The sequence below is a fragment of the Adiantum capillus-veneris genome, chromosome 5, assembly GCF_014529385.1.
Source record: "Adiantum capillus-veneris isolate H3 chromosome 5, ASM1452938v2, whole genome shotgun sequence".
Lineage (NCBI taxonomy): Eukaryota > Viridiplantae > Streptophyta > Polypodiopsida > Polypodiales > Pteridaceae > Adiantum > Adiantum capillus-veneris.
In genome coordinates this window covers 85,450,211-85,477,765 of record NC_140935.1, presented here as the reverse complement: position 1 = coordinate 85,477,765, position 27,555 = coordinate 85,450,211, and the positions used below count along the sequence as shown (strand labels likewise).

General features: G+C 43.1%; 1 protein-coding gene across 1 annotated transcript in view; it reads right to left on the bottom strand.

Annotated features, from left to right (window-relative positions):
• LOC147457657 (uncharacterized) overlaps positions 1-24,226 on the bottom strand; it is a 29,239-nt gene extending 5,013 nt beyond the window's left edge. Inside the window, exons 1-2 of the mRNA XM_086513630.1 lie at positions 24,202-24,226; positions 23,869-23,953 (exon numbers count right to left, since the gene is read on the bottom strand). The gene's annotated coding sequence lies outside the window, so the exon portion shown is untranslated. The remainder of the gene's footprint in view (positions 1-23,868; positions 23,954-24,201) is intronic.
• Positions 24,227-27,555: the final 3,329 nt, after the last annotated feature.

Below are 27,555 nucleotides of genomic sequence, written 5' to 3'. Positions count from 1 at the left end.
GAGCTGTCTTGTAGACATCTCCCGGCGCGATTTGGATCTGATGATATCCGCTCTTCAAATCGCTCCTGCTAAAACAAGAGGATCCCTGTAGTCGGTCAAGAATATCATCGATCCTCGACATCGGAAATTTGTTCTTGATGGTGATTTTATTGAGAGCTCTATAATCAATGCACATTCTCCAAGATCCGTCTTTCTTTAAAACCAACAACATTGGAGAGCACTAGGGTGAAGTACTCGGCTGGATAAGACCATTTTCCAAGAGGTCTCACTCTTGGTTCATAATCCCTTCATTCTGGGCTCGGCTCACACAGTAAGGTGGCCGGTTCGGTGGTGTGCTTCCAGGTATCAGATCAATAGCATGATCCTTAGGACGAGCTGTGGCAACTCGCTTGGCAGGCCCTCAGAAAAGCAATCGGCAGACAATCGTCTCAAGCATGCCATGTAGTCTGAAGATCTGGGCCACAAACAGTCTCGCTAAGTGATCCGGCTTAACTGTTTTCTTCACTGGAATGAAATGAGCCTGCTTGCTAAATCTGTCAAGGACAGTCCAGATACCATCGTGACCACTTTGTGTTCTCGGGAGATCAAAAATGAAATCCATTGCAATACTTTCCCAAGGGCGGGTGGGTATGGGCAAAGGCTGTAACACTCCCTCTGCTTTATGCCTGTCAAACTTGACGTTCTGGCATACCAAGCAACTGTGCACAAACTCTTCCACATCCTTCTTGAGTCTTGGCCAAAAGAAGTATCTCTCTACCCCTTTTATGGTGGTAGCGATGCCACGGTGACCCGTAAATGGTGGACATTGGCATTCAGTCATAACCTTTTCCCTCAACGGTTGTGTAACGCACAACATGGTTTTTCTCATCAAGTAGCCATCCCGAATGGAATATCCCGCTATTGTCTCCCCATCCCGTATCCGTGTGAAAACGTCTGCAAAATCTGTATCTGTGGCATACTAGTCGACGATATCCTCGAAGCTCCTATGAGGTATCGCGGAAATAGCCAGAACCAACGGCTTTCGAGACAAAGCATCTGCCACCACATTCTTCTATCCCTGAACATGGACAATCTGGAAGTGAAACTGTGACAAGATGTTCGCCCACCGCATCTCTTTTTCAATAGTTCCTTCTGTGACAAGAAGTAGCGTAAACTCTGATGGTCTGTAAAGACAGTAAAATCCGCTCCGAGTATCTAGTGTCGCCACTGAGTAAGAGCATGGATAACCGCCAAAAGCTCTTTTTCATAAATCTGTGTTGTTAATTCCGGCCTTAAGAACAATCGGCTCTCGTAGGCAATGACATGGACTTCTTGCATTAAGACCGGACCAAGACTACGACCACAAGCATCACAATATACTTCAAATGACTTCTGTAAGTCCGGCAAAGTCAAAACTGGTCTCATAGTCAATTTCTCTTTCAATGTCTGTTGCTAAATTGGCATTATCTGACAGTCATTTAGAAAATAATTCTAAATGAATTATTGGATTTATAAGTGAGAGGGTTTTCTCGCTTGGAACACCAAGAAAAATAATTCTAAATGAATTATTGGAATTTTAAGTGAGAGGGTTTTTCTCACTGGAGACATCCGAGTACAGAGTATTCCTAGTGCGTCATTCAAAGTAATGACGGGAGCGCTGAGAACGGGAATATTTTTAAGGCCACCAAGAACGGGTACTTCTGATGCGTCACATCGGATGGGTGACAGGGAGCATCGGCAAGAAGTATCCGACCATCCGAGAACGGACATCTCTAATGCGTCATAGGATGGGTGACATAGAGCGTCGCGAAGGAGATTGTACCGTAAGTTCGGTAGGAAGTGACTAGGTGATGGGTATTCTTGATGCGTCACAAGGTGGGTGATCAGTGCATCGAAAAGGGGATATCCATAGTCGAGAGGAAATTCCGAACTGTGTTAGAATTGTGCACAAGGAAAAGCAAGCACTTGAATGCAGATGGGTTCAGAGGAAACTTTGAGGAAAAACAGATGCTTTCTAAGAAAGCGGGATTGCTTTTCGGAAAAGAGTCTGCTTTCCCACGAGGAAATCTATGTCTGCATTGCAACTGTGCGTGTGATTGCATCGAGGGACGCCTGGGAAGTGCTGTGAAAGCATTATTTTTAACGTATAAGGTTCTATTGAGTTTTTGGGTTTCAAACCATTTTTAAAGGTGACCGGCCGCTCACTTAATAAGTGGGAAGCCTATGATTAAATAAAGCAGAAAAACAGCGATTTCTCTCTCTTTTTCTGGCAGAACAGCGTTTTTTTTTTTTTTTAATTTATTTAAAGGTCGCGATCTCTATGCAAGCAGCCAATGCTCTGCTTTCTTTGTCGTGGCCAAGGAGCTATAAAAGCATCACACGCCCTCTCCCAGAGGGAAGACCAGTTTTCGCAAGGTAGAGATGCTGCTGCAAATTTCAGCCGCAAAGAAGACGTTGCCGGTGATGCCCATGGGTGCCCCGAGTATGCCCGATGTCACCATGACCCAATGTGCGAGTTCCCCCACGAAGAAGTGCCTACGGAGCGTGTTTCCATCGTGACAAGCTGCTGTTTTTCTTTGTTTTCAGCCCATATACGTCGTAGACGGGGCTAATTTACGAGAAGGAACCCGAGAACTCACCTCTTTTGTGTGAAGGATTGGAAGAGAGGATTTTCTCTGTAGAGATCTCTTGGGGAATTGCTTTTCAAGGACCGAGTTGCGTTTCGAGCGTTGAGACTTTGAAGCTAACGATTTTCATGTTATGATCTCTAAGTATTTGTTTGCAGGTGTACTTCCTCTTAGTGAGGGAGTAGGAGCAAAGGAAGGCATGAGCCTCTGTAGGAGAAAGCGCTCTAAGGAACTAGAGCCAAATCAGCCGAAGGGTTTCGTACCCAAGTTTGGGAAGCAGATGCACGGATCGAAGAGAGGTAGACTCTCGAGATGTGATCCGGAAGTTGAAATTCCCAAGGGAAGGACTTCGTGTCTAGGAAAGCTGAGTTATTCTGCAGGAAGAGGACTTTGGAAACAAAGTCGGAAAAGAGTTGCAGGGATGCCATGCCGTGAGTCTGGAAGGTGAGATCCAGAGGCAAGAAACCTTGGTTCTCGAGGATTTGGAATAAGGAACGGAAGTTCTTTGGAATAGGGTTTTGCCCTAGGAATTGGAAGCCGAGGCTTGTGGGAACCATCAAGTCTTATTCTAGAACGAACGTGGTTGGTTCAAGTGCTTTTATAGACTTCTCCTCAGTAATAAAGATACTATTACGGGGGGGGAGACCAACCCATCTTCTGGTCCCCAGTAATGTGTCTAGCTCTCTCTCTCTCTCTCTCTCTCTCTCTCTCTCTCTCTCTCTCTCTCTCTCTCTCTCTCTCTCTCTCTCTCTCTCTCTCTATATATATATATATATATATATATATATATATTTCTCTCTATATCCTCTGGCTTCAGTATTAAGTGATAAATTCTATTTATCCGAGTATATCCTATATTGCTATGCGCTCCCGTCTGTGACAGTGGTATCAGAGCATGGTCTCCTCTCTTTCTCTATAAAGAAGAATGACTCTGGGAAGATACAGAAAGAAGCCATGAGAAGCCAAGAGAGAAGTAAGCAGGCGGAACACTAAGTCCTGCACGAAAAAGCTCGTAGAGCTAGTAAAATTTTGCTATTTGCAAGAAGTCGACACAAGACTTGGGATTCTCTAGGATTGCAAGTACTTGGTGCTATACCAAAGCTCTGCAAGGAAAGACTTGGATTCAATTCAAGGCTGAATTTTCCGACAAATTTTTTTCCTCTACGCTTTGAGGAAGGCATCCAAGAAGATTGGGACCAGTTTGCCCAATATGAACACGAGCGAGTCAAAGCAAGTAGTGGTTCACTCTTGCCAAGGTAGCTCCACTCTTGATCCTCTCTGAGGAAAGAAAGATGATGAAATTCAACGAAGGACTTGCCCGGATTTTGTAGACGCATCTGCAGAATATTTTGCTACAGATTGTGGATCAGCAATAAAAGCTGAAAGTGTTCACCTTAGTGTACATAGAATCTAATCTCCGTAGTGGGACGGGAACCATTGAATACAGAAACAACGAATTTTTTATATTTCTCCTCGACGGATACGTTGCTATCCGGAGAAAGTTTGGAGTAAGGGAATTCAATCTAACTTCTGAGTTCTTGAATAGAAGACCCTCAAACTTTAAGTGAGGGGCAGGTCTTTGATCAAACTTAAATCTTTGAGGAATTCATAAACTACGTACTGCTTTATGCACGAGATATGCATATGTCTAACCAGAACAATCACTCTCGAGTGTTTATGAGAGTAGAATTGAGTTGAAACATTGCTTTATGTGATGGATTGGTTTGCTCAACCATCCGGAAGGTCAACTATTGATCTTGTATTGGGTAGTTCACCAACAAAGTTACCTGCTATTGCAGGTAGGACAGCAGAGCGGAAGGAACCATTCCGAGATTTCAACCAAGAAAAGCTTTCACTAATCTTGAGTACCTTATGAACCAACACCCCTACCCGGTCAGGGAAGACATGGTAGTGCTTTTTGCACAAGTGAATGAACACTCTCTTTACGAGGGAAGGAACAAGCAACGACTACGGCCTGTGCTTGAGTACTCGAAGGATTGAAATTCTAGTTTATTTGATGATCGGGTTTTGCTCTAAGATCGAGCCAAGGGATCGCCAGGTGAGCGTCTTTGCTCTAAGGATCTTACGAAGGGAAGGTAATTTCCCAGGTTCAACAAAACTCTAACACAGCTTAAGAATTATGTACACCTTTGGGTACATGGATAACACACGAAGATGTAGACCTATGCAAAGGTGGGTCATCTACCAGTCAAATTTTTTTTCTACTAAACGGAATAAGATGAACCAACTTCCTTTTCAGGAACTGGACGGAAGTTTGTTATACTCTCTTGAGCGCCTTTTTGCACGCAAGGATATTTCGACACAAGAATCCCTATTTCAGATGTGCTCGGTAGAAGAAATTTGAGTTTCTCTACGGAGAAGATGTTTTCTGATGGTTGTTGATCATTGAGTATGCTATGTGCTTTTACCATTACAGTAGCAACTTTTGGTTGCGGTATATATTTCTCCATGAGCAGGTCAAGTAGCATTTACACGCTGCTGGAATAAATTCGAACTATTATGTTCGTAAAGAGTAAAACTAGCCAACCATTTTAAAATGGTAAGAATTACCTTAATCACATATGGGAGAACATCATTGAGATCTGCGGCCTTAAGTGGGCCGAGTTTGAACTTATGTTCACAGAATGGTATGGCTAGAATTTTTATCTACCTAAGATTTTGCGACCAGTCCTAGATGCTTGTTAAGTAAAAATTTCTTGATGATTTCCGCAAGAAATAGACGCAAGCAGGCGTAAAGAAAACACTGCAGGTGGTAACAACCCGTTGGAGGAAAAACGCGCAAAGACGTGCGGCAATGCACAAGGGATCTTCAGATCAAAACAATTGGCCTACCCAAAGCAACGGCCCAGAATAAGAACTTACTTTGGTAAGATGGCGCACTTTGTCTACCACAGGAAGATTCACATGAGCTTAATGCTCTTGACATGCCCTATGTGGGAGGATACAAGAGGTTTAATATCCTCAGGACTAATAGCGCAAGGTTATGCGCAATCACAGACACCTAGCTTGACTTCTAGGAGGATAACTCTTCTCGGGAACGAGAAGGCGGAATTGACTTAACAGATTTTCGGAGAAGGAAACTTCCCATTTGTTGGAAAGACGCGAATGACGAGTTCTTACATGGCTCGTAAGTTTGATGATTGGTGAAGGACCAGTAAGGTAATTATTGAATTATAGAATTTTTAAGTTCTCTTTTGAGAAAGGACTAGCTCAACTCACTATTGAGCAAGATTTGGAATCTTTCCGGTTTCTCCCCGGCAACTCAATTGGATCTCTACAGTTGAGGACAATTGTTTATAAGTGAAAGGGATGTTGCTAAATTGGCTTTATCTGACAGGAAAATAATTCTAAATGAATTATTGGATTTATAAGTGAGGGTTTTCTCGCTTGGAACACAAAGAAAAATAATTCTAAATGAATTATTGGAATTTTAAGTGAGAGGGTTTTTCTCACTGGAGACATCCGAGTACAGAGTATTCCTAGTGCGTCATTCAAAGTAATGACGGGAGCACTGAGAATGGGAATATCTGTAAGGCTACCAAGAACGGGTACTTCTGATGTGTCACATTGGATGGGTGACAGGGAGCATCGGGAAGAAGTATCCGACCATCCGGGAACGGCCATCTCTGATGCGTCATAGGATGGGTAACATAGAGGATCGCGAAGGAGATTGTACCGTAAGTTCGGTCGGAAGTGGCTAAGTGATGGGTATTCCTGATGCGTCAGAAGGTGGGTGATGGGTGAATCGGAAAGGGGATCTCCATAATCGAGAGCATAGTAACAGGGAATGGCTGTTTTCAGGTCTCCGTTTCCCGTTCCCATTCCAAGTTCCCGTTCCGAATCCCCGTTCCGTGTTTCAAACATGACTACCCGTAACAAGGAATGCATTTTGTTCCGCATTCCCGTTACGTTTTCCCGTTCCTGGTAACTATGGTCGATAGGAAATTCCGAACTATGTTAAATTGTGCACAAGGAAAAGCAAGCACTTGAATGAAGATGGGTTCAAAGGAAACTTTGAGGAAAAATAGATGCTTTCTGAGAAAGCGGGATTGCTTTTGGGCAAAGCAGACTCTTTCCTGCGAGGAAGTCTATGTCTGCATTGCAATTGTGCGTGTGATTGCATCCAGGGACGCCTGGGAAGTGCTGTGAAAGCATTGTTTTTAACTTATAAGGTTTTATTGAGTTTTTGGGTTTCAAACCATTTTTAAAGGTGATCGGCCGCTCACTTAATAAGTGGGCAGCCTATGATTAAATAAAGCAGCAAAAACGAGTGTCACGTGACACATCCAACCCTATGTGTCCGTGGACAAGGCTCAAGCTATAGCATGATCAGGGTTCAATCAGTCTAGTCAGTCTAGATTTAGAAGTGATCTGGTACTTTTGTGAGTCTGTTCGCAGACCGTGCAAGTCCAGACATTTAGTGTAGATGCATATCCTCTGGTTGCACACAACATGATCATACGCATTCCCATCAGAATCCTTCAAGGGAATTTTCCAGTGCATTTAGCCTATTTTTGACATTTTTCACTTATTATTTTTAAGTGACTTTTGTTGGAAAGTAGGTAGGGCGAATTGAGTAAGTTTGTATATAAGCAAACCTAAACTAGCACTAATTGGTAGAAGAGGCAGCAGGAGTACTCAACAAGACCAACCCCCGCGATAACTCTGCGTTTTCTCTCAACAGAAGGCCTAGCGTTTTTGCACCAAATCAGCCAGCGTTTTTGCACTTGCAGATTCCCGACGACAATAGACAGCAGATCAGCCCTAGCGTTAGCAGATTCCCACAACAACACATCAGATTTCCTAGCATTAGCAGATTTCCCTGCAAGGTCAGTTTTCAGCCCTAGCGTTTTTTATTTGCAGATCAACCTCAGCGTTTTTGCAGATCTTCGCGACAGATTCAGCCCTAGAACCGGCGTTTTCAGTTTTCAGCAGTCAGACATTGCAGAAGAAGTCCCAAACCTCGCAGATCTCACCTTCCCACAGCAGCTCCTCGTCGCATGGTCAGTTTCCGCAAGGTTTACAGTTTCAACCCGAAAAACACAGATTTCAGCATCTGCGTTTTCAGCGCGTCGTCGTCGCATCGTCGTCATCGACATCGTCATCGACATAGAGTCAGAATTCAGCAGATACAAGATTTGCAGATTTCAGCTCTTAGCGTTTTCAGATTTCAGTCGTCTCGTCGTCGTCCTCATCGTCGTTGACATCGTCGGCAAGTCCAAGCATTGTAGAGATTTATGCAATCATAAGTAGACCGCTCTCGCCATAGAGAGTGGGGCCTTCGGAGGAGGGTCTTATGTCGTCTCTGGTGTCGTATTCTCTCTCTATCTCTCAGTCTCATGCACTTCTATTCACAGTGTCCATTCACTTTGTTTGTGTTCGTTGCACTCTCTCATTAAGAACAGAAGGCTCTCCCTTCCATAAGACTAAAAGGAACCTTGAGCACAGTTCGGAGCACTCATCTTGAGCAAAGTTCAAACATTCATTCCGCACCACCTAACATTGGTATTAGAGCTTTGGCAGTGTTGTGTATCACTCAAGGAAAGAACCACAAGAATCACAAGAATTTTTTTACTTGTTGCGGTCGCACGAACGTAAGTTCGCTTGGGCGTGTCGATTCCTAATTGTGTTTTGAAGAGTGACAAGAATCCCAGGAAAGAAGGGCTTGTCCAGCCTCCCCTTGTGCCTCTTTTCACTCATTGAGAGCGGACCGTGCACTTAGCTGCCGGCCAATCAATGTGAGGTAGGAAAAAGAAACCTTGGTGTGAGCGCAAGGCCGCCAAGGGGTTCGCCCGCGGAAAAGAGCAGAACTCGGGTGAAGAGAAGATCCTTCTCTAACACAGATTGCAAGCGAAAGAAGAACCGCAAGAACCTCAAGACCCTCAAGAACTCAAGATCCCCAAGAACCCAAGTTCCTCGTGAACTTATGAACTCAGGAACCCCAAGAACCCAAGTTCCTCGTGAACTTAAGAACCCTGATGATTTGGATGACACTGACAAGCATGATGATTTGCATGATCAAGATGTGATTTCTCACAAGCATGATGATTTGCATGATCAAGATGTGATTTCTCACAAGCATGATGATTTGCATGAAGATGACGTGATTGTTCACAAGGATGATGTGTTAGTGGATGCTTTTTCTAGCGAAGCTAACCTCGTTGCAGATTCGATCAATCACGAAGAACCGATCTTGGCTCTCGAGCCTAGGTCCAAAGAACCCTCACAGGAAGTATTATGTGTTCGCATGATTGATACGCACGCATTGTACGAGTGTTTCATTCGTGATCGTTTCATGTATTTTAGTCAGCATCTTTATGTGATCCCTTTTCCTAGGCATGAAATATTGTAGGTTGAGCACGTTTCACTCGTGAATGAGCACGAATGTATGCGGATTGTTCATGAAAAGCTGAAAAGTACGCATTCAAGGAAGTCACATTGCATGTCTCTTCCTTGGCATGACACAGTTGTAGAAAGAGTACATGAAAGTATGAGCACCAAGCATGGGCATTTCCATTGTGAATTGCCAGAGTTGATTGCTTTAGATCAAAAGAGAAAGATTCAATCTCATTGTTTGCGTGTGTGTGGTGAACAGGTTGGCACTCCGTCTATTTGTTCATCTACATTGCATGCACAGTCTTTGAGGAAGACAAGATTTTCTCCACTCATTTTACATGGAATAGATATTGTCATGTTTTTGTGTTGGAAATGGTTTCAGGAATTTTCAGCCATGGAGATTCTTGAAGAAGAAAGAAGCATGACTCTCGACGAAGTAGAAACATTGAAGGAGCCTCAGCAGACTTTGTGTCACTTTCGACGCGGCCCAAAGAAGCAAGCGTTGCAGACCTTTATGAAGTTCAAGTACCGCACGACCCACACATCCGAGTGGGCCGACGAAGAGTCCCTTCCAAGATTCCAGACCCTGTTGGCGATCTCCCTCGACGCCATGCAATTCGGTACCAGTACCTCACTTTGAAAAGGAGGGGAGGTCACGTGATACATCCAACCCTATGTGTCCGTGGACAAGCTACAGCATGATCAGGGTTCAATCAGTCCAATCAGTCTAGATTTAGAAGTGATCTGGCACTTTTGTGAGTCTGTTCGCAGACCGTGCATGTCCGGACACTTAATTGTAGATGCATATCCTCTGGTTGCACACAACATGATCATAAGCATTCCCATCAGAATACTTCAGGGGAATTTTCCAATGCATTTAGCCTATTTTTGACATTTTTCACTTATTATTTTTAAGTGACTTTTGTTGGAAAGTAGGTAGGGCAAATTGAGTAAGTTTGTATATAAGCAAACCTAGACTAGCACTAATTGGCAGAAGAGGCAGCAGGAGCACCTTGCTCAACAGGCAACTTCTCAGCGAGACCAACCCCCGCGACAACTCTAGCGTTTTCTCTCGACAGAAGGCCTAGCGTTTTTGCACCAGATCAGCCAGCGTTTTTGCACTTGCAGATTCCCGGCGACAGTAGACAACAGATCAGCCCTAGCGTTAGCAAATTCCCACAGCAACACAACAGATTTCCTAGCGTTAGCAGATTTCCCCGCAAGGTCAGTTTTCAGCCCTAGCGTTTTTTATTTGCAGATCAACCTCAGCATTTTTGCAGATTTTCGCGACAGATTCAGCCCTAGAACCAGCGTTTTCAGTTTTCAGCAGTCAGACATCGTAGAAGAAGTCCCGAACCTCGCAGATCTCACCTTCCCACAGCAGTTCCTCGCCGCACGGTTAGTTTCCCCAAGGTTTACAATTTCAGCCCGAAAAACGCAGATTTCAGCATCTGCATTTTCAGCGCGTTGTCGTCGCATCGTCGTCATCGACATCGTCATCGACATAGAGTCAAAATTCAGCAGATACAAGATTTGCAGATTTCAGCCCTTAGCGTTTTCAGATTTCACCCGTCTCGTCATTGTCGACATCATTGGCAAGTCCAAGCATTGTAGAGATTGGTGCAATCATAAGTAGACCGCTCTCGCCATAGAGAGTGGGGCCTTCGGAGGAGGGTTTTACAACGTCTCTGGTGTCGTATTCTCTCTCTATCTCTCAGTCTCATGCACTTACATTCACAGTGTCCATTCACTTTGTTTGTGTTCATTGCACTCTCTCATTAAGAACGGAAGGCTCTCCCTTTCATAAGAATAAAAGGAACCTTGAGCACAGTTCGGAGCACTCATCTTGAGCAAAGTTCAAACATTCATTCCGCTGCACCTTACAACTAGCCAGCGATTTCTCTCTCTTTTTCTGGCAGAACAGAAGGCCGCGATCTCTATGCGAGCAGCCAATGCTCTGCTTTCTTTGCCGTGGCCAGGGAGCTATAAAAGCATCATACGCCCTCTCCCAGTGGGAAGACCAGTTTTCGCAAGGTGGAGATGCTGCTGCAAATTTCAGCCGCAAAGAAGACGTTGCCGGTGATGCCCATGGCTGCCTCAAGTATACCCGATGTCGCCAGGACCCAATGCGCGAGTTCCCCCGCGAAGAAGTGCCTTAGACTGAGCGTGTTTCCATCACGACAAACTGCTGTTTTTCTTTGTTTTCAGCCCATAAACGTCGTAGACGGGGCTGATTTACGAGAAGGAACCCGAGAACACACCTCTTTTGTGTGAAGGATTGGAAGAGAGGATTTTCTCTGTAGAGATCTCTTCTGGAGAATTTCTTTTCGAGGACTGAGTTGCGTTTCGAGCGTTGAGACTTTGAAGGTAACGATTTTCATGTTATGATCTCTAAGTATTTGTTTGCAGGTGTACTTCCTCTTAGTGAGGGAGTAGGAGCAAAGGAAGGCATGAGCCTCTGCAGGAGAAAGCGCTCTAAGGAACTAGAGCCAAATCAGCCCAAGGGTTTTGTACCCAAGTTTGGGAAGCAAATCCACGGATCGAAGAGAGGTAGACTCTCGAAGTTGAAATTCCCAAGGGAAGGACTTCTGTCCAGGAAAGCGGATTTATTCTGCAAGAAAAGGACTTTGGAAACAAAGTCGGAAAAGAGTTGCAGGGATTCTATTCCCTGAGTGTGGAAGGTGAGATCCAGAGGCGAGAACCTTGGTTCTCGAGGATTTGGAATAAGGAACGGAAGTTCTTTGGAATAGGGTTTTTCCCTAGGAATAGGAATAGGTAGCCAAGGCTTCTGGGAACCATCAAGTCTTATTCTAGAACGAACGTGGTTATACGTTTGGTTCACTTTTCTTCGCATGAATCACCAACTTGTGGTCTCGTAATGCCTGAAAGAAGACCTGAAGCAGATGTTGTTTATGTTCTGCCTCATCCTTGGAGAAAACAACAATGTCGTCAAAGAAAGTGCCAACAAATAGTTTGTACTCTGAAAAAATCCTGTCTATCATCCGGTTAAATGTCGCAAGAGCATTGGTTAGGCCAAAAGGCATCACCAAAAACTCAAATAACCCAAAAGTCGTCCGAAAAGCTGTCTTGTAGACATCTCCCGGCGCGATTCGGATTTGATGATATCCACTTTTCAAGTCGATCCTGCTAAAGCACAAAGATCCCTGAAGTCAGTCAAGTATATCATCGATTCTAGGAATCGGAAATCTGTTCTTGATGGTGATTTTGTTGAGAGCTCTATAATCGATGCACATTCTCCAAGATCCGTCTTTCTTCAAAACCAACAACACTGGAGAGCAGTACGGTGAAGTACTAGGTTGGACAAGACCCTTTTCCAGGAGGTCTTTCACTTGATTCATAATTTCTTCGTTCTGGGCTCGCCTCACACGGTTAAGTGGCCAGTTCGGTGGTGTACTTCCAGGTATCAAACCAATGGTATGATCTTCAGGACGAGCGGGTGATAACTCGCCTGGCAGGCCCTCTGAGAAGAAATCGGTATGAGTGTGGAGAAAATCTTGGCGTTCTTTATCAAGTTCAGACATGTTTATCCTATTTTCATCATTCATCTCTCTCAAGAAGATCGAGTAAACAAATAGACTGGGTTTTATTAAGTTTGAAATGGCCGAAGCCGATACAATAGGGATAAACTCGCCGTTAAGTTTTACATCGAGTACAATGGTTCTACCCTTCTCTGTAGTCAAAGTCGCTTTTCTCGCCCGATAGTCGACCACGGCGTTGTTCTTGTGGTACCAGGGAATTCCCAAGAGGACATCACAACCGTCCAAAGGCATTATGTTGAAGTTCTCATGCCCCAAATACCCCTGACAATGCAACCGAAGTTTGCCAATGATGGGTGTAATGGCTATGTCCCTGCCGGGTGCCGCTAGAATTGCCTCTGTTAGTGGTCCCATCCGATTGGGTGTGATCTCGAGCCGCGCCGCCAATTCTGGTGAAATTAAGTTGGCCTTGGCTCCTCCATCAAAGAAGATCAGGGCTTCTTGGTCTTTTACTTTGCCCCAAGCTCGGCAAAGTTCTGTACTCCCGTCCATCGTGCTGGGGTCAGTACCCACGCAATTAGGAACCAGTCCTGTTTTCATCTTGCCTTTTTATTCACGTTCCTCAGCTGCTTTCGAACTCTCAGGCCTTTCATCGTCCTTGTCGTTCTGTTCTTTCGATGCCTTTTTAGGGCACTTCGCGGAGATATGCCTAGTTTTCCCGCATCCAAAGCACTTCTCCTCCTTGATGTAGAGAGCTCTCTCTTGAGGAGTGAGTTTGGATCGTGCATCCTTCTCTTTCTTTTCTGGGTTGCTCTTCCTCTTTTTACTTTCATTTTTCGAAGTCTGTTCGGCCCTTTGCGTCATGATTTCATATGTGGGGTAGGTCAAACTGCCCGAGTGAATGGAAAAACCCCGTTTCTCATGACTCATCAGCTCCTGAATGGAAGCTGACTTTTGCTCTAAGCAGTGATCACGGATCTCTGTAGGAAGACCCAAGGTAAACCGCTCAAGCTGTTCTTTGAATCCATTGTTGTATCCTTCTTGGTCATCCGAAGATGGTTCCAAGCAGTTCGTATGTTGCGTTCATACTCTCGAGTCAGCCAAGAAGAAATAGAAAGCCTTTTGAATTTCAGCCATTTAACTGGCGGTCTTGTTTAATAGAAGCGTGGACCACCAAGTTCGAGCATTCCCCTTGAAGTAAGAGGTAGCCCTCCGAATCTTGGAGTGCTCTGAGTAACGCCCTCCGGAGAAAGCTATGTCAAACTGCTATATGAAAGACAAAGCCTTCGAAGCATCTCTATAACCAGAAAACGTGTCAAATTTAATTGACTGTCCACCTTCCATAAACTCTCGAACTTTCTTGCTTTTATCTTCGAGAAAGTCGTATTGGTTGGCTTTATAAAAATTCTTCTTCTTTGCGTAAAAGCTGCTGTCATCAGAGTCCGAGCTATCTGAAGGCGAGTCCTCTGTATAACTGTCAACAATTGTGCAAGATTTAGGCTTCTTTGCCTTTTTCTTGCCCCTTTTGAAGCTTTGCTTTTTGCTTCGCTTTTCGCCTTTTCTGTCTTCTTCGCTCAAGTCAGAGGAGTTAGAAGAACTTGAAGGAGAAGAAGAAGAAGAAGAAGAAGAACTGGGTACTCCTTCAAATCGAACACGCTTCTTCTGCTTTCTTGCCGATTCAAATGTAGACTGACGACCCAAATAACCCTGGAAGTCAGTTTCTTTCTTCTGCTTTTTGTCGTGCTTTTTTGCTTTATTTTGTGCGTCAAAAAGCTGAGCAATTCCTGCATCAACCACCTCTTCTAATTCTTGCTCTGTGTACATCCTGGGAGTAGGAGGTTTCTTGAGAGCCGGTTTGAGGGGTGGTTCTGTGGTCTGCCTCCACTGTGCATGCACCCCGTCGAAGGAGGTCTGGCTCATAAATTTTGCAAATTTCGGGTCTTTCAAAAAATTTACCATCATCTTTGTTGCATCGCCGATCAATCGTCGACGCTCCATCTCTTCGATCTCCGCCTGAGTAGGCCGAGGCGGGCCGTACTGCTCGCGTGAATCTTCGTTGTGATCTCTTCCCGCATCTTTGGATGCAGAGGAAGTCGACTGATCTTAAGTGCCGCATAAAAAGGGATCGGATTTTGCGTAGAAGAGAAATTGGCCGTGCTCTGATACCACTGTAACAGACTTGGACACTCCAAGTCGAGAATCTACCACGACACCACAAGATTACCGTTCAGAGTTCACAACAGATTCAACACTAGCGGCAGAGTTTCGTGCCTCGAGATATTGGCCCCAAAGACTGGCGCCCCTTTCGGTATTTCTTTTCGTATTAATGTGCAACTCAAAGTATAAGCGAGTGGGATGCTCTCACTCTCAGACTCTGCGTCCAGATGCTCCGAGAAGTGGGAGGCCTGCCCACATATTTAAAGAGTTTACAAGGGATGCCAAAAGCAGAGCCCAAAAGCTTCAAAATCAAAAGCTTAAAAAAAAATAAAGCAAAAGAGCTTTCTGTCTCTCACAAGCTCTCTCTTCGGTAAATAAAGCAAAAGCTCTCTCTCTCTTCTCTTGCGTAGAAAAACAGCCACGCAAAAGCTGCTCAAAAATCAGCGCCGTAAAAGTTGCCACCTCAACAGTACGGAATCTCGTGAAATACGCCGCAAAATCCGAACTGTCCGTACGGTGCCTGCCACGTCATCATCCATCGGATTTTTCTGGGGGCTGTCCATGCAAGGAGGGTGTGTGTGTACAAGGCAGCCACATCATCGACTGGGCAGCCACGTCATGAGTTTGTGACAAAGTCAGATTGCACGAATGTATGGCAAAACCCGGTTTCACATGACCCATCAATTCTTGAATAGAATTTGACTTTTGTTCCAAGCAGTAGTCTCGGATCTTTGTAGGAAGTCCCCAGCAAAACCGCTCCATCTGTTCTTTAAACGAGACCTTCTTAAATGAAGAGGTTGGTAGAATAGAGCTCCAAAATCTCTCGCAATAAGCGTCCAGAGAATCTCCCTTGGTCATCCGAAGATGATTCCAAGCAGTTCGTATATCTCGTTCGTACTCCCGAGTCAGCCAAGAAGAAATAAAAAGTTTTGAATTTTAACCATTTAACTGGAGCTTACTTTCTCAGTAGAAGGGATGTTCGAGCATTTCCCTTGAAGAAAGATGTAGCCCTCCGAATCTTGGAGTGCTCTGAGTAATGCCCTCCAGAGAAAGCTATGTCAAACTGCTATATGAAGGCCAAAGCCCTCGGAGCATCTCAAAATCCAGAAAAAGAGTCAAACTTAATGGATTGTCCACCTTCTTTGAATTCTCTTACTTTCTTGCTTTTATCTATTGGTTGGCTTTATAGAAATGCTTCTTCTTTGCATAAAACATGTGATCGTGGGAGTCCGAGCTGTCTGAGGATGAGTCCTCCGTAGAACTGTCAAAAACTGGGCGAAATTTAGGATTCTTTGCCTTGTTTTGCCCTTTTCAAAGCTTTGCTTTTTGCTTCGTTTTTTGCCTTTTTTGTCTTCTTCGCTCGAGTCAGAAGAGCTAGAAGAACTGTCAGAAGAAGAAGATGAAGAAGAACTGGGTAGTCCTTCAAATCGTACACGCTTCTTCTGCTTTCTTGCCGATGCAAAAGTAGATTGACGACCTAAATAACCCGGGAAGTTAGTTCCTTTCTTATGCTTTTATCGTGCTTTTTTACTTTATTGTTTGCGTCCAAAAGCCGGCTGATCTGTGTCTGAACCACCTCTTGTAATTCTTGCTCTGTAAACATCCTCAAAGAAGGATGTTTCTTGAATGCCGGTTTGATGGGTGGCTCTGTGGCCTTCTGCCACTGGGTATGCACTTCTGCAAGGGATTGCTGAGTCAAAAATTTTGGATCCTTCGCAATTTTAATCATCTGCTTTGTTGCCTCGTCAACCAATTGTCAACGTTCCATCTCTTCAAAATCTCAAACCGAGTAGGCCGAGGTGGGCCGTACTCTTCTGATTGCTCATGAGAATCTTCTCCGTGATCTCCTCTCGCATTTGCAGATGCAGAAGAAGTTGACTGATTTTTTGTTGGAATCCATAAGTTCCGCGAGAAAAGGATCGGATTTCCCGGTAGAAGAGAAATTGATCGCGCTCTGATACCACTATAACAAACTTGGACACCCCAAGTCAAGATTCTACCGCGACACAGCAGAGATTCACTTCAAAACAATTCACAATTCACAATTAGGTCGACACAGCCCGGCGTAGTTCCGTGTGTAGAGATATTGGCCCCAAATGTTGGCGTCCCTTTCATTATTTCTTTTTGTATTAATCTGTTTTCAAAGTACAAGAGAGCGGGCAGGTGCTCACTTTCAGACTCTACGTCCAGATGCTTTGAGAAGTAGAGCCTTGTCCACTTATTTAAAGATACAAGGGATGCCCCACAAGCAGTAATTTAAAAGCAATAGGCCCAAACGTTGCCAGTGAATTTCAGCCAACGCAAATAACGCAAATCCGTACAGTCCGCTTTTTGCGTCGCAATTTGCGGAGATTCCGTACGGTAGCCCAGCAACGTAAAATGCAGACGTCCGTATAACCTGCCATGTCAGCCTGTCGACGCGTTTTATGAAGACTACTGCCACGTCAGCAGTGTGCTTGTTTGGGGACCTGTTGCCACGTCACCATTTTGTGACAATTATACTTAAGTGGTATCTACTTCATACGTGTCATTTTGGAGCTTGTAATTCTGAGGCTCATTTTGGGGAGAACGGTGTTGTTGTAAACGGTGCCAAAGTTGTACGTCCTCTAAGGTTGTTAACTTGCCACTAACCTTACTTATCTACTTCATAAGTGTCATTTGGGGGCTTTTAATTTCTAAGGCTCAAATTATTTTTTTTTTGCTTTGTGATATGGACTCGGGGAGTCCACTATGTAAAAATTTCATATAACACGTGTGAACAAGAGGTATTTTAATTATCCCTTACCTATATATTTTCAGGTATTATATGTACCCCTGATATATGCATTTTTGTAAAAAAACTAGCCCTTATGTATGAGAATCTTCACTTTCTTGATTAAAAAACCCTTTATGTAAGTACATTTTTTGTAAATGTACTTAATTATAAATCCCTTATTTTGTTCGCACGTGCTATCTTACATATTTTCTAGTGGACGCTTCGGGGATATGGAGTGACATTGAGTCAAGCATGTGCTGCCGTGGCTTTGGGACAACAAAGGCTTTACATCGAAATACATATCACTCGAGGGAGGTCCATTTGATAATGAGTTGAATTAGTTTTCGAGGGTTGGCTGTGCATGTGGTGTTGTGCCTAAAGAGAGTGACAATGTATCAGCTGCGTAGGTCTTATTGGTGAGAAATTAAACGTAGTAAATAATGAGCCTGCTTTGTGTGCATAGGTAATTGAGACAGACAAGCCAATCCTCGAGAGTGGCAATGAAAGTAATTTGATGGTACGAAATGAAGGTGGTGGATCACATGTATGTTTTTTGAAGCCAATACATCTACATTGGAAGTAGAGGTTAATGTAATGCTTGTCTTATTTGTAACCCATGGATTGTTCATTGCTCGACCTCTTGTTTGGTTCAGCAAATTTTGTGCTAGGGATGAAATGCGAATTTTTATTTTCATCTGATTTGTGACAACTATGTAAGGATTCACTCATCCCATTTTCATTGACTAATCTCTCTCTCTCTCTCTCTCTCTCTCTCTCTCTCTCTCCCCCCCCCCCATAAATGTATATATCTCTCTCTAGGAATAGATTTGCTAGTACTACGTTTAATTTCTCACCAATAAGACCTAAGCAGCTGATACATTGTCAGTCTCTTTTGGCACAGCACCACATGCACACCCAATTCTCGAAAACTAATCGAGCTCATTATCAAATGAGCCTCCCCGAGTGATGTGTCTTTCGATGCAGAGCCTTTGTAACCCATGGATTGTTCATTGCTCGAGGGACCTCTTGTTTGGTTTAGCAAAATTTGAGCTAGGGATGAAATGTGAGCTTTTATTTTCATCTGATTTGTGACAAATATGTAAGGATTCACTCATCCCATTTCCATTGACTAACCTCTCTCTCTCTCTCTCTCTCTCTCTCTCTCTCTCTCTCTCTCTCTCTCTCTCTCTCTCAGTGCAGCCGTTTTTTGACCTAGTAGACAGCAGTTCACTCTTTTGATCATAACTTCTTCATCCGAACTCCGATTTGGGTGATCTATAGCCTCAATCGAAGAGCACGAAGTCCTCTACGCATTGATGTAAAGACAGAAATTTTCAGAGTTATGGAAGGCGTTTCTGTAGCAGCATTTCCAAAGTGAACAGGTTCAACAAAATTGATTCTCATCTCCTATTTTACATACAATGTCTTCCGGCACTCGCAAGGGTTCTTCTTCTTCAACAAGGTCCACAACCATTGTGGAAAATGATCCAAAATCTCCTAAGTGTGGAGATAGCAACACAACCACCCAACCAACGACATCGGAAACCATGATCATGGCGTACTTGGTATCATTGCAAGAGACCGTAAACAAACAAGGCGAAGACTTACGAGCACTTGCAATGGAGAATGGCACACTAAGGGTACTTGTGGTTGAGAATGAGAATCTCAAGAGGACACTTGAGATGCAAACAACACGTTTGATGCAACTTGAAGAAGAAGTCAAGGAATGTAAACGCTCTCTTGTGGACTTGAATGCTTTGAAGGAGCGGATGAGCAAAGTAGAGCATGACCATGTATTGAAAGAGGAGAAATTTGACACTATGAGCCGGGATGAATGCGACATGAAAAATGTATGCACAAACAAGTCTTGGGCTGATGTATGTGGTAGCAATGTGGTTTCTAATTCCTCACTCATGCAAGCTATGGTTCAAACAAAGAATGTTGAGAATGTAGATGTGGAGGAGTTGAAGGAACGGGAGCGACGTTCCAAGAACATTGTTATTCGTGGAATTCCCGAAGAGAAGTTAGAGACACCTCCTTCTCTTGCCATTGTTATTGAAGATTTCTTCAAAACCCACTTTGGCATGTCCGGAGTTATGGTCTATGGAGCACATAGAGTGGGGAAGCAAGGAGCTCCTCGCTCGGGAGAACGGCCAATTGTATGCACCATGCCGGATGAGACCAAGCGAAAGATTATCCTTGATAATAGTTGGATCTATTTGAGGAATACAAAATGTTTTGTATGTGAAGATCGCACTATTAAGCAACAAAATATGCGTCGCAAGGCATATGAGGAAAAGAATAATAAAAACAAGAAAATCTCTCATGAAGAAAATGTGCCCAAGGAGGAGGCAAGTCTCTCAAGCAAATAGGGATGTGTGACCAATGAGACCGAGTTACAATTGAAAATATGCTTTTGGAATTGTAATGGATACCCATGGAATGCGGGGGTTGGCATTGATGAACTAACAAGCAAAGCCGATGTTGTACTTCTTGTTGAAACTTGGGAGCATGATACACAAAGGATTAACGGCTTGGAGGATTACAATGTACATTCATTGATGTGGTCAAAGAATCTCAAGCAACGAAGAGGACAAGGAGGGTTAGCATGTATGGTTAAGAAAGGATTGGAAGATATTGTATCAATTGTGAAAGATGACAAGTACAAACATTATGTATGGCTGAAAATTATGACACCAAAAAGAGCACCCATTTTTGTAGCCGGTTGCTACATTCCTCATCATGATTCTCCCTTTTATGCTTGCATGGATAGAGATCAACCATTTTCTGATTTGGAAGAGGACATTGCTTATTTCAAAGGTGAAGGTGATGTTATTGTATTTGGGGATATGAATGCTCGCACAAAAACATTGCAACATGATACTCAACAATTTGATATGCCATACATTTAAAGGGAGTTGGAGGAAGTTCACTTCTATGATCGTACTTCAATGGATGAGAAAGAGCCGGATCACTATGGAAAGTTACTTTTACACATGTGTGATAACACGGGTATGCTCATTGCCAATGGTGTATCTTTGTGGAGTGGAACCAATGGATTTACATGTAGAAGACATAATGGGGATAGTGTGATTGACTATATGCTACTCTCTGAAGCCATCATGTATCGCATAAAGAGTTTTATGTTTGGTCAATGGACCCCGGAATCCGACCATCGCACCTTATGTATTGACCTTTCATGTGGAGAAGCAACTAAGCATGATAATCTCAGCCAAAGGAAAGAGAAGTTATCACTATGTATGGATTTCAAACGGGCACCAATGTACATTGAAATGGTTGAGCAAAAATTATGGATGACAAAGCTTCAATGTGATGCACCATTGGAAACTAAATGGGAAGCTTTCAAGAAAGCTATTTGTTCTTGTGCGGAAGAATGCTTTGCCATAAAACATCTCCATGGTATCAACAAAGATAGATCACGCAAAAGGTGGTTTGATAAAGAATGTCAAGATGCTCGAAAGTCCTTGATAAAGCTTGATGCAACTATGGACAAAGACAACTATCAAAGTCATTTGCATACATACAAGGCATTGATTCAAAAGAAGAGAAGAAGATGGGAAGTAAAGCAACAAGAATTTCAAGTCCAAGAAAAAGCACATGCATGTGGAAGATTTTGGAGAAACTTGAGAGGCAAGCGGGTTGAGAATTTTGGTAACTTGAGTCTAGTGGATATGTACACACATTGTAGGCAATTATATGAGCAAGAAAATACTGAAAAAATGCCATTTTATGGTTCACTCCCATGTATGCCGTCTTTTTTTACTATTGAGGATGTATGCGGTGGGCTTGAAAAGTTGGCCACTCGCAAAGCGGGAGATCTTCAAGGTATCAAGCCGGAGATGATCAAATGGACGGGAGATTTTACCCATGAGTGGATGTGTGATATGTTCAACCTTGCACTTCAACATGGTATGCCTTATGATTGGAGTACTAATTGGGTTAAGCCTTTGCATAAAGGAGGGGATGTAAAGAATGTAAGCAACTACCGGACTATAATGATTGGGTCTCTTATGGCAAAGTTATTTGGGTGCATAATGGAGATGAAATTGAGTGATTGGGCTGAAGAGAATGGCAAGCGTGCAAAGGGACAAGCGGGTTTTCGTCGATGCCATAGCACCATTGATCATCTTGTCACTCTTCGTGTTCTCATGGAGGAAAGTCGGTTGAAAGACAAGCGATTGTATTGTTGTTTTGTGGACTTTAAGAAAGCCTTTGATATGATTCCACGTAACAATTTGTGGAGAAGGATGGAAGAACTCCAAGTGCCAAGTGAGTTTATGCTTGCGGTTTCTCGAATCTATGAGAAGGTGATTTGTCAATTGCGCATGGGAAGAGAAATTTCAGAAATTTTTGTAAGCACTATTGGGGTTAAACAAGGATGTCCATTGTCACCAACTCTCTTTGGTCTATGCATCGATCAATTGGAACAAATGGTACTTGACTTTATGCAAGAAGAAGGCATTGAAGAGGTCACTATTTGCAATGCGGTAATCATGCTTTTGTTGTATGCGGATGATGTAGTGCTTCTAGCGCACACTTTAGAAGATGCACAAAAGCTTATGGTTGTCCTTGAGAACTTTTGCTTACATAGTGGGCTGATTGTAAATGAATCCAAAACAAAGGTTATGCTTGTGAAAACCAACCATAAGGAGAAGCCATGCATTGTGTACAACAATGAGACACTTGAAGTTGTTGAGAGCTTTAAGTACCTTGGCCTTGAGGTTCCATCCAATCACAAGTGGCATGAATGTGCTATGCGTCGTTTGGAAGCGGGAAAGAGAGCATATTATGCATTTGAGAACATGTGTAATGCGGGAAACATCAAGTGTTGGGTTCTCAAGAAGTATCTTTTTGATGCATTGGTGACACTGGTTCTTCTTTATGGAGTTGAAGTGTGGGGTGGGAGCATCTCAAAGTCTACTTGGAAAGAGTTTGAGAATGTCCAAAAGCGTTTTCTTACAAACTTTCTCCAAGTTAAGACACAAACACCATATATGCTCCTACTTCTTGAGTCGGGATCTCTTCCAATTGAGGTTATGGGCATGGAAAGGGTTGTGGAGTACATGATAAAGATGCGTCAAAACCCCTCACATCGACTTCCTACAATTGCATGGGAAGCAAGCAAAAAAGTTCAAAAGACGCATAAAAGCAAGATCTTGAGCACGGGATGGATGCAAGACATAAAGAAGTGGTTTGGGAGATGGGATGCATTACACTTGCTACATGATGCTTCAATTGACTCTCAAGTGAATGAAGCTTTTTACAACGCCAATGTATTACGGCTTGGGAGAAATCCGGTGGGTCACGCTTCATACATTACACCACCTATATTGCCCCCAACTACAAAACCATGTTCTTCGCTGAGAGAGGAAACCGTACTCACACTTACATGCTTAAGCCTATTCCCTTGTCCGCGATACGCACTATCGCAGCAATTCGGCTTAGCTCCCATTTCCTTCGATGCGAGATAGGGCGTTGGGGCAATGGAGAAGAGTCAAATCGATTGTGCACATTATGCTCACTGCAAGTTCAAGAGTCTGAGTACCACACACTACTAGAGGGCTCAGATTTTGATCACATCCGAACTTGCTTCTCTCACATTTTCAGCCATAACTTAGACCTACACACTTTCCTCTCCCAGCCAAAGTGTGGGCTCTCCATTGCGACTCTCATCACTACAATTTTGGAGCATCGAGAGTCACTCATCAGCCGTACACATACTACATCACATGTAACTTTGGTCCCATAGGTCATATTTGACCTCCGAGGACGATAATAAAATCTATCTATCTATCTATCTCTCTCTCACACACACACACACATAAATATATCTCTCTCTAGGAATATATTTGCTAGTAGAAGGTAAAACAGACATGTGATCCACCACCTTCATTTCGTACCATCAAACTACTTTCACTGTCGATCCCCATGATTGGCTTGTCTATCTCAATTACCTCTACATACAAAGCAGGCTCATTATATACTACGTTTAATTTCTCACCAATAAGACCTAAGCTGTTGATACATTGTCGGTCTCTTTTGGCACATCACCACATGCACACCCAACCCTTGGAAACTAATCCATCTCATTATCAAATGAGCCTCCCCCGAGTGATGTGTCTTTCGATGCAGAGCCTTTGCTGTTCCAAAGCCACGACAACACATGCTTGACTCAATGTCACTCCATATCACAAAGCCAAAAAAAAAATAGAGCCTTAGAATTACAAGCCCCCAAATGACACATATGAAGTAGATAAGTAAGCTTAGTGGCAAGTTAACAGCCTCAGAGGACATACAACTTTGACACCGTTTACAACAACACCGTTTTGCCCAAAATGAGCCTCGGAATTACAAGCTCCAAACTGACACATGTGAAGTAGATACCACTTAAGGATAATGGTCCGGAATTTAAGAGCAGTTGCAAATATTACAAGTAACAGTCCAGAAATGATTGTAGAATCTCAAGATTTGACACCTTACACAACACTGAAGGAGCATAAAAACTGTGGCAACAACCAATTGAATCCTCAAGAATAAAGGCAGTTGTTGCAGCATCCTCCCTACAAAAATTAAAAGCAATCATGTGAGGAGTTTCAGGCTTTACATTGCAAAATGACAACATTGAAGACATGCTTCCAACTGTTTTGATACACCCAAGAGAATTAATTCAATACGGTTATACTTGTAGCTTTTTTACTACTTGCTACCTCTTTCATTGCAGATATAGAACTTTCTCTCTAACTTTCACATAAGAAAAGAAGTACTATCTCGCTAGCCATTTCAAAACCAATTGACACGAAAACCCTACCATAGAGAGTCGAGACACCCTAATATAGAATTCCAACTCTCATCAGGGCTTTATAGGCTGTCTTTTCCTCACTTCAGCTTTTCTGTCACGAGATGTTGCACAAACAAATTTTAGTTTTAAAAAACAATAAGTTGACTCATGGATGAGAACATGAAAACTTACACTGGCAACTTCCTTCCCCGAATTTGTGACCATTGATAAATATAAGCGACATGAAAAACTCTTAGAGCAACTGCTAGTCTCAAACCGTAAGCTCCTATGGTCCCATTACTAGGAATATGATAAAACACAAGACAATGACTGGCAATTCTCATACCCCAATGCACTAGGAGTTTACAGATGGCCTACACAGGAACCATAACTTCTAGTTCAATATTCCTTATCCATCTTAAAGATGGTCCCCAGGGATTTCGTTGATTGTGAAGTGAAACATCTTTACTCCAGCTGCCAATGGGCGCTACCTTCTCTTGCTGGGCAGAAGCCAACAGAGCGTTTTTGATATACAAGGTCATCATTTGACCTAGATTCATGTGAATACTACAAGAGCGAGCCTTCGCAGATACTTGAGATCCACTAAAACTAACAGTTAGCAACAATGAACTATCTAACTAATGCACACTTTCTGAGAAAACAAGATACCTGTACACATAAAGATTAAGAATTGTTATACATGCACTACTCTTCAATTCATGTGGCATATTCATCCTTGTGACAAGAAAAGCTATTACAGATTCAAAGAATTTCTCAAAAGATGTGTTATCCTTTATAGAGGGTATTCTCTGCAAGAAGCTCATTGATGGTAAGATTGCTATCGGCATGGAAGTTGTCCTTGTACCACAACGTTATTCCGGGAAACAATCGAGGGCTCCACTTTTTAAGTGGAGGTCCACCTTGAAGTCATTCCTTGAGGTGTTCATAAAATCTTTCTTCTTCCACTAAAATAGGCATGCGTCTTCACCTGCAGATAAAAGAGCGCGCGCCCCGTTTTCAGTCTGCAGGGCCAACTCTTGAGTGGGTGCCAAGACAAGGGCTAGGCGATCACAGTCAAGTTTGCTGCATTCTCGAGCAGAATTAAGGCGTCTTCCCTATACAAGATTGGTCTTGCCTCGTGTTGAATGATAGATAGTTTCTCAAAACCCGTCACGGCAAGATACAACCATACATACAAATGATTCACCTACTCAAACTCAAGAGCAATATGTTTACCATACCTAACCAACCACACAAACTTACCATACACATAGATGCCTCACAAAAGATTCTCATGAAGCCCCGTTTCAACAAAGCTCTTGCATACCTCTATACACCATATCTTAACTATGAGATGTACACATCAAAGCATGCCATCAAAACCCCTAAAGTTGGTCAAATCTAGTCGTAGAAGAGTTCCTTCAATAAAGATAAGTTGTACCGATGCGGGTTTCCCAAAGCAGCAAGAAGGAATATGTCCAGAGGACGTGGGTGCAGTACAGATGTGGCATATCCGACGTATGAGAGACCACTTGAAGGGCCTACCACTATGCCTAGGTGTGTGTATAAGTGGGTTAACAAAGTTTTCAGCATCAAATCTACATCCACCCCACTACTACTTGAAATGCAAGCAATTATCTGCTTGGAGTGTCCAACAATGCACACAAAGAAATCATATCAATAAATGTGAGACTATTTGGTATCAGACACTCCAACACGCATTTGCTCAAAATAGTATTGAACATTGTCATATTGGAATTCAACATGTTCCTATACAACCTTTCAGTATCATCTAGCCTGCTACATTTTGATGAGGGTGTTTTCAACTACATTGTCTAAATGGCATTCATGTGCGTTCGCAAGCACACGTACTTGCTGGCTTTCTTAGAGATATTGTTTGATGCATAAAGCAGACAGAGAAAAGTGACCTTTGTTGTGATGAAATGCCTTCCATCAGCATTTGGTAGAAGAAATGCACCATGTCCATGGTGGCAACATGCATACAACATGGCATTCCATGAAACCACATTCCTTTCAAGAATGAAAATCAAATGTTTTGTATGCATCTTTCAATGATCCAATTTTTTACACATGGTTACAACAATAATACTCACAAAAGCATTAGTGCAAAATATGAGGGTCTGAGGGTGTTAACGATCCTCCCAAAGGTAAGATCCTTCACATGTGTGCATTTACACAAACAAGATGTATATAGAAACAGCCTGTGGGGTTTGTGAGTTCAAGTGAAGAAAAATTGTGTGCGTGATAGCGTCTCTTTAAATGTGTGGTTGGATTCAATTTGACATAAAAAACTGTAGGTCTGACTTCATGAATCATTTCAATTTTTTTCTAGTGGAGTTAATAAAAAAGAATTGCGAGAGGAGAGTAACAAAACCAGTACCATATTCTCTTTCGTAGAAGCATTCCTTCAATAAAGATAAGTTGTAGCGATGCGGGTTTCCCAAAGCAGCAAGAATGAATATGTGTAGGGGAAGTGGGTGCAGTGCAGATGTGGTATATCCAACGTAAGAGAGACCACTTGAAGAGCGTGCCAATGTGCCTAGAGAACGTCCTGAACCTCTAATCCCATGCTCAGATCTTGCGACTGTCCCATGGGTTGTCTCCCATCTGTATCCCACCACATGTGGCATAAGCTGTCCAGGGACCTCATGAGTCTCTGAGAAGAAAACAATGTCCTCGTCCCTGAAACTTTCCTCAAAGGCACCAACGTCCAACCTCAAAGATCCATTACAATTCCAAGTAGCCATCTTCAGTGTGGTTCTATAGGTCTGACACCGTCATGTGGAGTGCCGCTCTACGATCACCACCCGACCATCTCTGTAAAAGGCCGTCTTTCCCTTCTCCCTTGCCGCTGTAGTCTTTGGCATTACCTCTCTCATATGCGCAAGTTGTGAGAGAGTGAGATCATCACCAAGGAAAAATACCTGTCTTCTTGAGAGTAGGCCTCTTTTTCTGGAATTTCTTCTTCTTTTCCAAGGAGGGGAAGCGTAGTATGAGAGCTCTCTCTTTTGAAGATTCTCCCGAGCCATCACTCTTCTTGCCCACTCTCCATGCCTTTGTGTGTGTGTCACAAACGGGAGCGCATAGCAATATAAAATATATTTGGATAAATAGGATTTATCATCTATTACTGAAGCCAGAGGATATAGAGAGAAATAGATAGAGAGATAGAGAGTGAGAAAATCGACACAGTACTGGGGACCAAAAGATGGGCTTGTCCCCCTCGTAATAGTATCTTTATTACTAAGGATAAGTCTATACAAGCACTTGAACCGAACTTATTACCACGTTCATTTTAGAATAAGACTTGATGGTTCATTTTCCTATTCCTAGGGTAAAACCCTATTCCAAGGAACTATTCCA